This window comes from Dasypus novemcinctus, chromosome 21 (assembly GCF_030445035.2).
Source record: "Dasypus novemcinctus isolate mDasNov1 chromosome 21, mDasNov1.1.hap2, whole genome shotgun sequence".
Lineage (NCBI taxonomy): Eukaryota > Metazoa > Chordata > Mammalia > Cingulata > Dasypodidae > Dasypus > Dasypus novemcinctus.
The window spans coordinates 1,913,322-1,929,783 of NC_080693.1; the positions used below are offsets into that span (position 1 = coordinate 1,913,322).

The following is a 16,462-nucleotide window of genomic DNA, read 5'->3' on the forward strand; positions in this document are numbered from 1 at the left end:
TGGATAATAATTTCCCAAGTCTTATGAGATATAAATATATGTATCCAAGAAGCACAATGTATTCAAAACAGATCTACTTAGAGACTCATACACTGAGTATGTAAAAATGCAAGAGATAAATAGAGAATTCTGAAAGCAGGAGAAAATGATCCATCAAATACAAGGGAGATTCCAAAAGACTTAATACAGATTTCTCTTCAGAAACCATGGAGGCAAAAAGACAGTGCTACAATGTATTTAAGATGCTGAAAAACTGCCAGCCAAGAATTCTTTATCCAGCCAAATTGTCCTGCTATAATGAGGGTGAGTTTAAAATATTCCCAGATAAAAATAAACTAAAAGAGTTATTAAACAAGAGGGTGGCTCTAAAAGAAATAATAAAGGGAGTTCTGCTGGCTGAAAGAAAAATACATGAGCTAGAGGCTTGGTGGAGAGTGTAGAAATAAAGACTATCAGAAAGGGAAATCAAAAGAGTAAAATTATTAAAATAAGATATGACATATGAAAGTCAAATGACAAAATGGTCAAGGTAAGTGATGCCTTAAAAGAAATAATATTAAATGTTAGTGGATTAAACTTCCCAATCAAAAGAATACTGCCTGATAGCATGGATTAAAAAAATAATCCATCCAAATGCTATCTAGAAGAGACTCATCTTAGACTCAAGGATTCAAATAAGATGAAAGTGAAAGGTTGGGAAAAGATATTTCATGAAAGCAGAAAGCCAAAAAGAGCAGGGGTAGCTGTACTAATATTAGAGAAAACACACTTTAAATGCAAATGTTATAAAATATGCTGAAGGTCATTACCTATTACCAAAAGGAATAATCCACCAGGAAGAAATAGTAACCATAAATATCTGTGCACCTAACAAGGGTGCTATAAGACACCTGAGGCAAACCCTTGCAAAACTGAAGGGAGAAATGGATGTATCTACAATAATAGTCACTCACATCAACAGGTAGAACGACCAGACAGAGGATCAACTAGACCTAAAAACACTTGTATCCCTGGTGTGATTCCATCCTGTAGGATGGACCTCCCAACTCTGGAACAGCAGTTGATTATCTCCGTCTGACTTCTCTCCCATCTAAGTGCATGCTAGCACCCCATGGAAGATTTGATGGACATGAACGTGAGCTCCCTGAGGCCTCAGAACTACTTTTTTTTAATTGGAAACTAAAGGCTGACCAAGATTATCACTTTAGGGTGGATAATGATGAAAATGAGCACCAGTTTTCTTTAAGAGTGGTCAGTTTAGGAACTGGTACAAAGGATGAATTGCATGTTGTTGAAGCAGAGACAATGAATTATGAAGGCAGTCCAATTAAAGTAACATTTCTGTACTACCGATGGTTTCCCTTGGAGGCATGAAAATAAACCTGTTGTCTTTTGTTTGAAGTGTGGTTCCAGTCCAGTGCATATTAGTGGACAGCACTTAGTAGCTATGGAGGAAGATGCAGAGAAAGAAGATGAAGCAGATGATGTGAAACTCTTAAGCATACCTTGAAAGCAATCTACCTCTGGAAGTGGTAGCAAGTTTCCACAAAAATAGATAAAACTTGCTGATAAAGATGATGACAATGATGATGAAGATGAAGATGATGATTAACATGATGATGATGATGATTTTGATGAGGAGGAAACAGATGAACATCTTCAGTGAAAAAAATCTATAAGAGAAACCCCAGCCAAAAATGCACAAAAGTCAAACCAGAATGGAAAAGAATCAAAACAATCAATATCAAAATCAAAAGGACACAGCGAATGGATACAGAGAGCAGACAACTCAGTGGGGAGAGGGAGGCAGGGAAGGGGAGATAAATAAATTTTCAAAAATTTTAAAAATTTAAAAACTTTTTTTTAAAAAGGTCAGGAATCCTTCAAAAACAGGAAAAAGTTCCTAAATCACTGAAGGGATCTAGTTCTGTAGAAGATATTAAAGCAAAAATGCAAGCAAGGATAGGAAAAGTGGTTCTCTTACCAAAGTGGAAGTCAAATTCATCAATTACATGAAAAACTGCTTCTGGATGACTGACCAGGAAGCTATTCAAGATCTCTGGCAGTGGAGGAAGTCTCTTTCAGAAAATAGCTTAAACAGTTGGTTAAAAATTTCTGTCTTATTTCATTTCTCTAACAGTTGATATCTGGCTGTCCTTTCTATGATGCAGAGTGAGCACTTTCCCTACTGTGTCTGATAAATGTCCAGATTCCTTTCCAAGAATGTGTTATCCAAAATGCCTATTTATTTTTTAAATATGGAACTGCACCCTTTTCTTGGTTTTAAGTATGTATGGAGGGTTATAATAGGACATAGTAGTAGTGGTCAGTCAAATGGAAATGGTGGGGGCACAAAATATATGTATGATATAAATGCAGTATTTTAGCAATGTTTAAAAATAAAAGAAATATACAGGACATTGTTCCACAAATCAGCAAGATATAAATTCTTGGCTCTCTTTGCAGAGCAGAGGGGGTGCTTTGATGGCATCTTGATTGGGACTTTTCCCTAGCCTCAATACTAAGAGCCAACAAATTCTAATTGTTGAAGCCAACCCAATGCATGGTATTTGCTTGAGCAATGAAGAAATCCAAAACAGATTTTGGTACCAGGAATGTGGAGTCCTGCTGAAGCAAATACTAAAATGTAGAAACAGCTTTGGAACTGGGTAATAACCAGATGCTGGAAGAATTATAAAGCGCTTGATAGAAAAAGGCTAGACTGTTTTCAATTGACTATTGGTAAAAATCAGAATGCTAAAGGCACTTCTAAAGGGCCTTAGAAGGAAATGATGAATGTGTTATTGGAATCTGAAGGAAAGGTATTCCTTGTTTTAAAATGGAGAGAACTTGGATAAATTGAGTTCTGATGTCAGACAGAAGGCAGAACTTGGAAGCAATGAGCTTGACTATTTAGCTGAAGACTTTGTCAAGCTAAGTATGGAAAGTACAGCCTGGATTTTCATTGTAGCTTATAGTAAAATGTGAGAGGAAAGCAGTAAGCTGAAATTGATTCATAAGAAGAAAGAAACCAGAAATTGATGTTTTGGAAATTTCTGAGCCTATCCACATTGTATACTCCATGATTAGGGCCAAAAGTAGTTTATGAGAGGTCTTTTTGAGCTTTCAGAAAGCACGTTCTCAGAGAAGATGGCTCCATGTGATGGTTTCACTGAACATAGAACCAGTCAGCCATTTCAATGGAAGTCAAGATTAGAAATGTAGTTATGCATGAAAGATCTGTGGAAAGTTCTGTTGTCTGATGTTTTGGATCCATTGAACTATATGCAAAGCTGACAAGTAATTTTAGTGAAATTTCTTTCAGTGAACTACTGCCAGCAAGAACAGAAAGGCACAAAGAATGGACAGATTGAAGGAAGAATGGGCAGAAACATGGAAGCCAAGTCTGGACCAAAGATATATCCTCTGTACAAGAGAGGGGACCTACACATGTGTTCAAAAAGGGTGCAGAAACCCCATCACTTGGAGGGGGCAGTTGACCCTCCCATGCACTCAGAGGTGGCATGACATCTGCCCCATTGTTCGGGTAGAGTGCTGCCACCCCAATGCTCAGAGATTGTGGGGGCTGTGCCACAGGGTTTGTAGAGAGCCTTGCCAATATCCTGATGTTCATAAAGGGTGGAGATTTCACCCTAGTTTTGGGGGATACTGTGGCCATCATACAAGCACTTAAATGGGGTGAGACTCCACCAGGCTTGGAGTAAAGAACATGGATCTACAGAAAACTCTCAGGCTATGAAATCTAATGGAGGTTGCCCTGCTGGATTGCAGATTGTTTGGGAGCAGTGATGTCTGTTTCCTTCCAATTTCTCCCTGTTAAAATGGTTATATCTATCCTCTGCTCATCTTTCCATTGAATATTGGAAGAAAACTTGTTTTCTGGATGTCACAGGTTAACAGACCAAGGGGAATTTTGCTCCAGGACAGACCACACTTATAACTCGTTTTCATGTGACTGTACTTTCCATTGATTCTTAAAGTCTTTGGTATGTTATGGTGGAGTGAATGTATTTTGCACATGGTGGAGAGAAAACACGTCTTTTGGTCCAAAGGGTGAAGTGTGGTGGTTTTCAGCCGTGTATCCCAGTCACGCATGTTCTTAAACTGAATCCATTTCTGTGAGTGTGAACCAATTAACAGGATATTTTGATGCAGTTACTACAGTTAAGATGTGGCCCAAAGTAATCAGGATGGACCTTATCCTATTCCTGGAGTCCTTTATACTCAGAGTGAGATTCAGTAGATAGAAAGCCACAGAAACCAAGACGTTGAAGGTCTCTGGAACCTGGAAGGAACTGGAGAGTCCAGGGGAGGTGTCCATGCACATTGCCATGTGACAGAGAAGCCAGGACCAAGAGTCATGGAGGCAAGCCCTGGAATTCCCATCATTAAAAAGAAGAATCACCTTGATTTGGACTATTTTGTAGCCTCAATATGGGAGCTAACAAATTCCCATTGCTTAAGCAAATCCATTGAAATGGTATTTGCTTGAGCAGCCAAGGAAACTAAAACAGGATTTAATATCTGGAATTTAAAACAAAAACCTGGGAAGCAGACTTGGCCCAATGGATAGGGCATCCGTCTGCCACATGGGAGGTCCAAGGTTCAAACCCCGGGCCTCCTTGACCCTTGTGCAGCTGGACCATGGGCAGTGCTGATGTGCACAAGGAGTGCCCTGCCACACAGGGGTGTCCCCCACATAGGGGAGCCCCATGCATAAGGAGTGCACCCCATAAGGAGAGCTGCCCAGCACAAAAGAAAATGCAGCCTGCCCAAGAATGGTGCTGCACACACGGAGAACTGACACAACAAGATGACACAATAAAAAGAAACACGGATTTCCAGCGCCGCTGGTAAGGATAGAAGTGGTCACAGAAGAATACACAGTGAATGGACACAGAAAGCAGACAACTGGGGGGGCGGGGATGGGAAGAGAAAAAAATAAAAATAAAACAAAACGTTACAACTCAGTAACAAAAAGACAATCCAATCAAAAACAGGGCAAAACGTGAATAGACAGTTCTCCAAATAGCCAATAAACACATGAGCAGATGGCTACCATCATTACCCATTTGTGTGATGCAAAGCAAAACTCAATGAGATACCAATTCACAACCACTAGAACAGCTACAATCGGGGAAAAAAGAAAACAGCAGATGTTAGAATGTGGGGAAACAGGAGCATTCATTCATTGTTGGTGGAGCTGTAAAAAGGTACAGCTGTTGTTGAAAACAGTTTGGTGGTCCCCCAGAAAGTAAAGTATAGAATTACTGTATTACCTGCAGTCCTGGTTTGAGTCTTTTGTGGACCCTAGGAAATGATGCTACAAAGCTAACCCATTCTTGTGCATGGAATGGGACCTTTTCTATTAGATTTAGTTAAGGGACCTTGATTGAACATGCTTTGGGGTCTGTGGACTCTACCAGTGAGGCATTACTCAGGTAAGGTCTCTGCCCTCTTGCTGGGTCTTATATAAACTGAGAATTGCAAACAGAAACAGAAAAACACAGAGAAAGACAGCATTTTGCCCCTGCCATGTGAGAGAAAGGACTCCAGAATTGCCTACAGCTGCAGAAAGACAGAGAAGTCCAGAGCAGCAGAGAGAGACTCCAGAGGCTGGAATCAGTAGAGAAGCTGGGAAATGTAGCACCCAAGAGTTGAGGCTGATGGATCAGCTCAAAGCTGAAGATAAGCTGGGCCTGGAGAAGAAGGTAGAGACTGGCAGAGCAGCCATTGTGCAGGTGGTGTGATTCCAGGATCTGCATTGACTTGGACATTTTCACAGCTGCAGAACTGTAAGCTTTTACCCTAATAAATCGCCACTAACAATGCCAACCTGTTTCTGGTACTTTTGCATTGGCAGCTTTGGCAACCTAAAACACCTGGCAGGAAACGGACTTGGCCCAGTGGTTAGGGCATCCGTCTACCACATGGGAGGTCTGCGATTCAAACCCCGGGCCTCCTTGACCCATGTGGAGCTGGCCCATGTGCAGTGCTGATGCATGCAAAGAGTGCCCTGCCATGCAGGGGTGTCCCCTGCATAGGGGAGCCCCATGCGCAAGGAGTGTGCCCTGTAAGGAGAGTCACCCAGCGTGAAAGAAAGTGCAACCTGCCCAAGAATGGCTCCACACACACGCAGAGCTGACACACAAGATGATGCAACAAAAAGAAACACAGATTCCTATGCCACTGACAATAACAGAAGTGGACAAAAACAAGAACATGCAGCAAATGGACACAGAGAACAGACAACTGGGGGGAGGGGAGAGAAATAAATAAAATAAATCTTTAAAAAAATAAATAAAACAATCCCACTTCTAGGTATATTCCCAAAAGAATTGAAAGCAGGGACTCAAATAGTTATTTGGACACCAATGTTCATAGCAGCATGATTTACAATTGCTAAAAGATGGAAGCAGCCCACATGTCCATCCACCGATGAAAGGGTAAATAAAACGTAATACATACATACAATGGAATATTACTCAGCCAGTAAAATGAATAGAGTTCTCATTCATGCAACAAAATGGATGAACCTTAAAGATATCATGTTGAGTAAAATAAGCCAGACACAAAAGACAAATACCATATGAGCCCATGAATATGAAATAATTCTGTAATAATTCTAAGCTGGAGTATATATTAGCAGGGGCCAAGTTGGGGATGGGGAATGGGGAGTTAAAGATTAACAGAATTTCTCTAGTGGCAAATGGGAATGACCTGTATTTTCTATATAACATTTATGTAATCTAATCTTTAAAAATAAATAAATCAATAAAATAATGGGATTTGATCAAGAGGTCCAGTCACTGGTCCATCTGTTTAATTCGTGTGCATAACTCTTTAATATGCCTACCTGTCTTTATTTTCAATGCATGTTATATTTTGTATCTACGGTGCTTAGTACCTGGGAACTATTGTGACAGCTCATTTGTGACATTGGAGAGTTGTAGTATGAATTGTGGGGGAAAGTTCTTGGGAGGTGATTCTATATCTGAGAAATACCTTTTTGCGATTTTGAGCAAACCAAACTATAGAAAATATAGTCCAGTGTGGGAGCAGGGGGAGATTGTGATAAAGTCATTCTCTCCTTCTTGTCCTCCTTCACTCCTTGACCTTGTCCCTGGGGTATTCCCTCCAAGGCCCTGCCCTCCTTGGGCCTGCATTGTGGGTCTCTTGTCTGCCCCTGCACCCCATTTTGGTTCCTGCACTTCTGACCTGTGCTCAGAACTGCACTGCTCCCTTCCCTGCACACCTCCTGCTGTTTTCCTCCAGCACTGCCATTCACATGCTCAGTTTGGCCCAGACCCTCTGCCTTTGCCCATCTCTTCCCACCTGCCAAGTCTATCCCCTCTCATGCACACCATGGCACACACACATACACAAATGTGTATATACATACACACAGATATGTGCATTATATTATATATTATAGGTATTGTTCTTCCACACATTTTATTAACTTGTAAGGTTTTACAGATGTCTTCAGGTAGGTAAATGTACATCCACCTCATTATTATATTTTCCCATTATTTTTAATTATCACATAATATTCCATATAATGTATGCCTGTCCTTTATTAAAATGTTCCTTATTGGAATGTACATAGTTATCTTCTCTTTTGCTAATACAAGCCATTGACCCTTGTATAACTACATGCTTCCTTGTAGATGTACACTTATTTTTCACCAGCCAAGGTACATAAATACATAATAAAATAGTTGGTTCTAAAGACAATGTAATTTTTCCAATTGGTGCATTATTCATTGATAATGCATTATGATTCCACTGAAAAATGTCTTTACAGGTTGCTATCCAACTGAAGCTGGCTAGTAAGATAGGATATCAATAGATGGATCTAGAACCTGGCAAGAAGCCCACAGGGACATCAGTAACCCCCAAGATGGCTGCTGGCAGACCCTCCCCAAGATTCTGCCATCCAGAACAAGATTTCCTCAGGAAGACAGGAGAAGACCTGGATATTCTCCAAGGACTTTATCATTGGACCCTCATGGGGGATTGATGGGGGGTAATCAATCAAACAGCAAACAGCTGGAACTCCTCCCCTGCCATTAGCCAAGGGGTGGAATAATTAATGACTCAAAAAGCAGGCACAAGGCCTGAGCTCATGCTCACCTTCGTTCCCCTGTTCCTGCCTCTGTGCCCTACTCTTGCACTTTTTCCTCTGCCATGATGGCGATGCAAGTAAACCTGGGTACTTATAATCTATAATGGAGAATTGTAGTCTGTAAATCAGCCCTCTTTATCACTTTTCAACTCCCTCCTCTCTACCTGGGACCCATGATCTATTATTTTCTCCCATTTCTCATCCTTCCCTCCCTGAATAAATGACTGACATAACTCACCCAACATGCTCTTGAAATTCATTTCTGTAACATAGCCAAGAACCTAGACAAAATCCAGTAACACAACTAACACAGAATCTAGGGACTCTGGCCTTCTGTCAAGGACTCTGCAATTTATTGAAGATTTTCTTGCCTCTAATTGTTTCTCTGACACTGATGGAGACTTGACCTTGGGCACAAATGTTCTCTTAGGTAAAAAATGATAGTTTTTTCAACCTGACAAAAGATCCTTTTTTCAAGTGACAGCAGTTAATATAAGAAGAAAAAAATGGTGAGCAGAGAAGAAAACACCATTTTAATCCACATGGGAAACACACCCCCTCCTTCAATGAGCTCAGAGAAAGGAATCCAGGTCTCCTTAACTTAAGCCTTGTCTTTTCCTGTGTATCTTCCTCCCACTTACCTATTACCTTGGAAGAATATTCCAAAAGGGTGATGGAAACTCTGCTTTCCTTAAATCTTCCTCTTTCTCCAGGGCCTCCAGTCCACAGAACCTGGTAGGAATCCTGCAGGCTGCCATTCTCCTGTACCTTACTTCTCACCCCCCATCCCCCTAGCAGCCCCTGCCCCAATCTGCCAGTCTCCACACTCTTTCCCATGGGCTCTACACTCGCTGCCACCTGGAAACTCACACTTACATTTTCTGCTGCCTAGAATCTCCCACCTGCTTCCTTACCATCCCCAACACTTCAGAACCATTTTTAAACATTTCCCCAAAACCATATGTTGTTTGAAAGCAGCGTTACTTTTCTATATACTTCTGTATATAGGCAGCCATTGTACTAGGTCAGGAAATGGTCCTTTCCAATGTAATGTGGAATGACACCCAAATTCCTGAGATGGCTGCTGTGCCTTAAGGAAGGTCCTGTGGCTCTAATGCCAGGGAGGTCAGCTGGTCAGCCTCAGCTCCTGGCCATGCTGCCACTGCTGAAGTGCACACTTGCCCTGTGCAGTGCTCACACTCAGGTGTCAGATGGGCCTGGGAATGGGGCTTGTGAGCTTGGTCACACACACACTGGCTTTTACTGTGAGGACAGTTTGTGCACTTAAATCATTATTAAGTTGATTGTATTTATGGCTGTTTCCATTTACAGTTGAGCAAGGAGATTTTCTTGAGTCATGAGAGATGTCTCATCCAATCAGATGAAAGCATTACTTGGAGAAGTGATGATTTCTGCAGTCAAAAGAGGGAATTATATTCACTAGTTCAGCCAGCCAGTGCCCCCAGGGGAATTCATCCTGGCCATCACAGGAGTTCCTGTTTTGCAGTCAGCCCTGTGGAATTTGGACTTGTGCAACCCCATAGTTATGTGAGACAATCTTATAAAAATTTCATAATATTTATACATGTTTCCTGTCAGTTCTTTTTCCTTAGTGAACGCTGACTAAATCACTCTGGGAAGGTGGCTTGTGTGTTTGCTTCAGTAAAACAGGAAATGTTCCCTGGCCCTGCTCACTTCTCCTGTGTACAGGGCACTGCCACCCTGCAGGATTTCTCACTTGAAGGGCCACATGAGAGCAGATAGTGCATTCAGACCACCACAGTACAAGAAAACCCAAAACTCAACTCCCTGGCTGCATTAGAAAAAAGGATTTAATAATGTTATTCAATTATAGAATTTGCTATTTCAAAAAATAAATATTATATCCTTAAGATAGGTAATTTTTTTGGATTTATACACACAAAAAATTCAATTATCCTCTCATTCCTTCAAATATACCCTCCCACGAACCAGGGCTCACCTGGCTTGACATATTCAGGTTTGGGATGGCTAGCCTTCCTGACCAAGGTTGACCCTGATGTTGGTAGCCTGTTAGTACTTGCTCTTTGGTAACTTGAGTCTCTTCTCCATCCTTTGAAGTATGGTTAAGCAGCCTACTTTATTGGTGTTTGTCCCCATAGGAAAGTTCTGCTTGGTCAGGAGGAAATGATAGTTTCCTGATGAGGCCATTGCATAAAAGATGTTGGCATCATCAGGGATCCGCAGCTTTGGTGGAGATGGGCAGAGGGGTGGTCAGCTGAGCTACTAGGGGCCACAGACCACTCCACATCTTCTGTCCCCCATGAGGGCCAGTCCAAGCCAGACACATGAGTCACCCTGTCCAGATCCAGGACCACCAAGGACCCCTCTAACTGACACCTGCCAAAAAGCAAGACTCAAGAAGTTTTGATCCCACAGGATGTTTTTCAAAAGTGACCAGGCTCCACCCCTGGTAACCTCGACCTAGCGCTGTCAGAGGGCCCCCCATTCTGGGTGCCCCATGCCCTGAGGCCTTCACTGAAGGTGACCTTGGAGTTGGACTAAGCCTTATAGAAGGCAGACATGGCCCTGACTCCCACCCTCCTTGGTCCAAGGCTAGTGGAGCCTAGGAAATGGTGGCCAAGGCCAAGCCTCTTGAGCAGGGAGTCAGTGAGGCCTCCCCACTTGGGGCAGGCACCTCACAGCAAGCAAGGACTTCCTCTCTGATCCTATTTTCACCTGCATCCTCTGGCCTAAAGCCTGCTGTGAGGCCGTGCTGGACTGGAATTCCTGCTCCTGCTCGAATGTGGGCCTCTTTTCCTACCTCCTTACCCCTCTAGCCTCAGTCTTCCTTTTCCGTAGGACATGGTCCCACCCACCCTGGCCATCTCACCATGATGGTGATGGAAGGAAAGAGAAAATTTTAAAAACAACTTGCAGGGATTAAGGAATGGTACCCAAGGTCAATGCTTGAGAAAGAATAGTCAGCTCACTAAAGATAAATGAAGTTACCCTTTAGGCACAGAGCATACTTTGCTCCCACACTGCCTGCTGTCTTCTCTCATTGGGACTGAGACCCAGGCAGAGAGGTCCTCAGGGACCTCCCCAGGGGCCCAGACCCCAGCCTGCCTGGCTCTGTGCATCCTGGGAACACTGACTTGGCTCTGCAGAGGCTCCAAAGGGGATTAAGGTGGTTTTGCTTTGTTTTTAGTGTCACACATGCATGGATTTTAATATCTGTGCCCACAGCAGTAATGAATATTAATGGATGCACAACACATCATATCCTGGCCAGAGGACATTCTGCAAGGGGAGCCTGTATGCTTGGCCTCATGGCCAATGGCCAAGTGGAGAGGACCTTATTCTTGGCTCCTGAAATGACGGTTCTCTCCTAGGTTCCTTACTGCCTGGGTCATGTCCAGGGAGGGTACAAGACTGGGAGATGGTGTCTGTAAGGGGAGTTCACTGTGGGCACTAAGGGCTTCCTAGGACAGGTGGAGGTGCGTGCAGGGTGCTGGCCACCACCCTTCTGGCAGGTTAACTGTGGCAGAAGGCCTCGGTCCTGGGGGCTGGGATATAGTGTGGGTGTTGTCCCCCACCCCCCTGCTGCCCTCTCCAGTGATCCCCCTGATGTACTTCGATCCTGTGAAATCAGCTACAGCAGCCTGTAGTCCTCTGGGTTGTCCTTCAGGTTGTGTTTCTCCATGGCCCGGTGGATCACGGCTGGAGCCCTATCTTGACAGGTCAGCTGGGGAGTGTCAGAGGAAAGACAGACCATCAGGACTTGGCCCTGGAGCTGGCTCCCTCAAGAGCAGCAGCCAGAAGGCCTTTGGGCCATCAGCACTGAGCACAGGGCTCTGAGCCTCCAGGAAGGGCTGGGTGAAAGGAGGATGCACTGACTTCTCATGCTCCCCCGGGGGGTCTGCCATGGAATGGGGGAGTCTTCTCAAGTCCTTCAAGCCCCCATCACCAATAAGAATTCCCCCCATCTCACAGCTCCTTCCCTGAGGATGGGCCATCTCCCTCTTCCTCAGCCTGCACAGCTCCTATGGCTGTCCAGGGCCCCAAGGACACAGGGCCCTGTAAAGGAGAGTGGTGGAGGTGGGTGTGGACAGCCTGCTTGCCTCACTGTCCCTCCTCCCAGCACACCTCGGTCGCTCACTGCCCCCGGGATCTGCACCCTGGAAAAGCTCCTCAAGGACAATATGAGTGAATCCAGGAGCAGACGTCTAGACCAAGCAGGTGACAGACCTCACCTGCCTGGCCGTGATGCCTGGGCACAGGCAGGTCTCACATGAAGTGTCATTCAAGTCACAGTTTACCACCTCTGAGTGCTAGGTGGCCAGAGAAGTGCAGCCCCAGGCAGATGTGCCTCACCTGGGTCAGCATGTGTGCAGGTGAGGGTGGATGGTGAGATCTGCCATCTATTCAGGACCAGGTCCCCTCACCACCACCACCCTGGGGCAACTGCTTCACTGCACAGCCTGATGTCATCTGACTTCCCCGGTCTGTCCCCACAGGGCCTGTGACCAGCCCTATCTCCTCTCTGACATCATTCACCCCTAACCTCTGTACCTTCACATCTGTGCTCCTCACTGCTCCTTAGACAGTCCAGGCACATGCTGTGCTTGGGGCTCTCTGGGCTGCCCCCCCATCCTTCCCCTCAAAGGCTGCCCCAGTGAGGTCATCCCATGCTGTGTGACTTCAGAATGGAAGCTTCAAATCTCCACCCACCATGCTCAGCCCTGACTGCCTTTGTACCCACAGTCTTTGCTCCTTTTGGATCTGATGGCCTGTCCTTCCCAACATGCTGTATAGCAGCTCCAAGAAGACAGGAAGTGCACATGTACCCATTCCCCATTCACTGCCTGGCCCAGTGACTGGACTCGGGGCCTGCACCTTACAGCTCACCAGCAGGCTCTTGTAATTGTTGCCGTTGAACACGTCCAGGCTGATGTGGATGATGCAGGAGTCGCCCACCTGCTTGTTGTAGAGTGGCCCCGGGCACGAGGCTCTGGAGGTGCAGAGTGTGGCCCCAGGCATGGGGCAGTCTGAAGAGGAGGAAGTTTTGATGGAGGCTGAGGTGACTTCTGGCATGTCCAGGCATGAAGTGGGGGTCGAGTCCCCAAACTGTGGGAGACAGCAAGAACAGGAGAAGCCCTGGAGCATGGAGGAACCCCAGGCTGCCGATAGTCTCCAGGGGGCTTTAAGAATCTCTCTCTCAAGGAGGGACCCCCACCCCTTTTGTGGGTGTGGAGAAGGGAACATGGGCACTGGGAGGACCAGAGAGGAGCCTTTAGGGAGGAGCTGTGGGCAGGCACCTTCTTCTCCTGGCCAACAGGGGACTCAGGGTCAAGGTCCATGTGGATTTCCTGACCATGGCTGGGGGCCTTGGCCACATACATGGGGTGGGAGGCAGCTGCATCCTCGCTGCTGAGGTCGGATCCACACTGGAGCTGGACACTGGAGTGGGAGGTCTCACTACTGCTGGGCTTAGTGCTGGAGGAAGTGTGGCACAGCTGAATCTTCCAGCAAGACCCTATCACCACCCTCATGCTCCACTGCCCTCTGGGCCCCCTGCCATGTGCTGCTTAAGTCAACAGGAGCCATGGACACCAGCCACTGGTGAGAGCACCCAGTATCACCCATTTTCTTCAAGCAAAAACAAGGCCCTGAATGATGAGGACTTGACCCTGTCACAGAGCTGGTCAAGAGTGGAGCAAGGACCATGACACTAAACTGTCCATTTCCCAAGCCCTCTCTTAACCTGAACTGATACTGAGCACCAAGGCAGTTACACTTGTCTGCCCTGGATTGGGAACACATCTGGGAGGTTTTTGGTCTGGAATGTCCTGCTGGTTGATGGGGTGGGGACACAATTCACAAATCAGCTGGTAGCTACAGGGGTAATATCTGCTGTGAGACTACTAGAAGACACACCTCAGGGCTCCCAGAGTTTCATCTGAGGGAGAAGTCCTGGAACCCAGACATCTCCTGTCCACAGTTCTGATGGTGACCAAGAGCCCTGGCTGATGGTGACCAAGAGCCCTGGCTGCAGATCTTCTGGAACTGGGTGAAGGGGTGGGTGTGCCCTCCTGTTGACCCCTTTGGGCCTGCCCTTACCTCCCAGTCTCACTGAGGTGCCCCAGTGCCCCAAACCAGGAACAAAATTGCTCATCAGGCACCAGGTATTCATAGGTACAGCTTGACTGTGGGAGCTGGATCTGGGAAAGGACCTGGTATTCCTGGGATGAGGGAAAGAGCAGATGGAGAGGAGGCCATGGTGAGTCTGCTTGGTAGGACAGGGGCTCCTTCAGTGACAGGGACTTTGCTCACATGGGCTCCTTCTTCACCTGGACTCTCTTCCAAGACCTATCTGTTCTCAGATCAGGAGTCACACAGCTCCTTCTTCAGGAAAGGGACCCAGATACCACCTCCTGCCCCACCCCAGTGTGGCAGGTCTACCTCATCTCCTTCAATTAAATGCTCCCCTTTAATAAGTGGAAGGCTGATGGGGCAATGGAATGTCCTGACCAGGTGGGTCTCTGACTACACCCACAAACCACACCCTACCCTTGCAGTGATGCCCACAGCTACTCACCTTCCTCCTTTTTTCATAGTAGATTATTCTCTCCTGGAAGACAGCATCCCAGCTCCATCAGAAGAGGCTCCTCATGCCATTACCAGCTCCCCTCATCCCTTCTCATGTGCACTTCTGGGAGGACCCACCAGGGCATAAGCCAGCACCCCCAGGACCTGGAGCTCTTCAGGTTTGGGGTAATAGAGGAGGGGGACCTAGAGCAGAGGCTAAGGGACCATCCATTCACCCCTCTCTGATGACAGAGGGAGAGACAGTGTGTCAGGGTGAAGAGGCTGCTCAGACTCTCCTATAATTCCCATCCATTTAGGGGACCAACCTCACTCTTCCACCAAGGCCATGCCTGATGCAGAGGCCATGCCTAGCTCAGCCAGAGCCTTATTCATTGTGCAGCCAGAGGAGATGTGTCTGCTTCCTTATCTGGAAAATGGACCTGACATCTCCAACTCACAGGGGTGCAGTGGGACGCCCATGGAGCAGGTGTGCCCAGTGCTGATAACTGGAAGCGCCACTCTCCCCAAAACCTCTGCATCCTAGCTTCCCCCCACCATGACCCCAAGGCCACTTACATCCAGATGGTCCTGGAGAGATTAGTCCAGCATGGCGAGTTCCCTGAGGAACATCCCAGGTAGGGGATAGTGCCCTGTGTGACAATATGTGGCATCAGGTGGGGAAACTCCCCAGGATCAGTCTCGTACCCCCACTGAGAGTTGTCACTGGGAGAATCTGGGAATCTTCACCACCTCCTTCCTAGTACCCCTCCAAGTACCCAGAATCCAAATATCTCTTCTAGTTACCCAGAAAAGAGGCACCCTTGATGTCTTGAAAGCCAGAACCCCCCTGGCACACCATGGCCTCATGGGCACTTGTTGGGGGCAGTAAAAATGAGCACACACCGAATTTAGCAGAGCCAGCAGTACGGCCGCCAGAGCGGAGCCAACTTTCCTATTTGAGTAAGCTATAATTAGTTCACCACAACATGGCGGGTCCCACATCATGGCAGAACTCAAATCTGCCCTGTTACTTCCTCATTCTTCTTCCCCCTCAGTTCTTTGTTCTCTGTCTTCCTGCCACTGCCCAGGCTGATAAGATAGTGCGCAGGCGCAAGGAGCGAAACTAAGGTCTGCCTCCCTCCCCGGCGACAGCAACAACCAATCCTTAGCCTCCACTACCTCACTCCCCGCTCCTCCCCCTCCCGAGGATATATATACTTTGCCCCCTTTAATAAAGTTGCAGTTTGATCAGAACCCTGCCTTGCTGTCGTTCTTTGTGTCTCTTGTCCCACCATTCTTTCTCGGCAGGTTTCGGGTCTCCGTTGCCGTCCCGCGGGCCGGGACAGGCACTCACCCTCTCTGGTGGCTGCATCTTCTGGGCTTTCTTTGGCTTCATCATTCCAAGGGTGGAATCCTTGGAGGTCCACTCCTTTCAGGGGTGAGAATGATGTCAGTGAGGCCATCCTCCCCTCTCCCTATTGACCCTAGATCCTGACCTGGGGACTTAGCAGGCTGCCTGCTTCGACTGGAAGAAATGCTGCTGCCATCAGCTGTGAGCTCTGGTTGGAGATGCGAATCCCAGCTCCAGCTCGTTCTGGGTGTGCGGCTTGGATGAGCTGCCTGGCCTCCCTGAGCCTGCTGGCTTATATGTAAAGTGCAGGTGAGAACTCTACCCATGAAGACTAAGGGTTACATTCTGTTATTGCAGTGCTATCTGTGGCACCTTCTCCAAATTGGAGTAAG

The 16,462-nt window shown here is 46.4% G+C and overlaps 1 pseudogene; it reads left to right on the forward strand.

The window, feature by feature from the left end:
* The first annotated feature begins 1,111 nt into the window (after positions 1-1,111).
* LOC131274886 (nucleophosmin pseudogene) lies at positions 1,112-5,771 on the forward strand (annotated as a pseudogene).
* Positions 5,772-16,462: the final 10,691 nt, after the last annotated feature.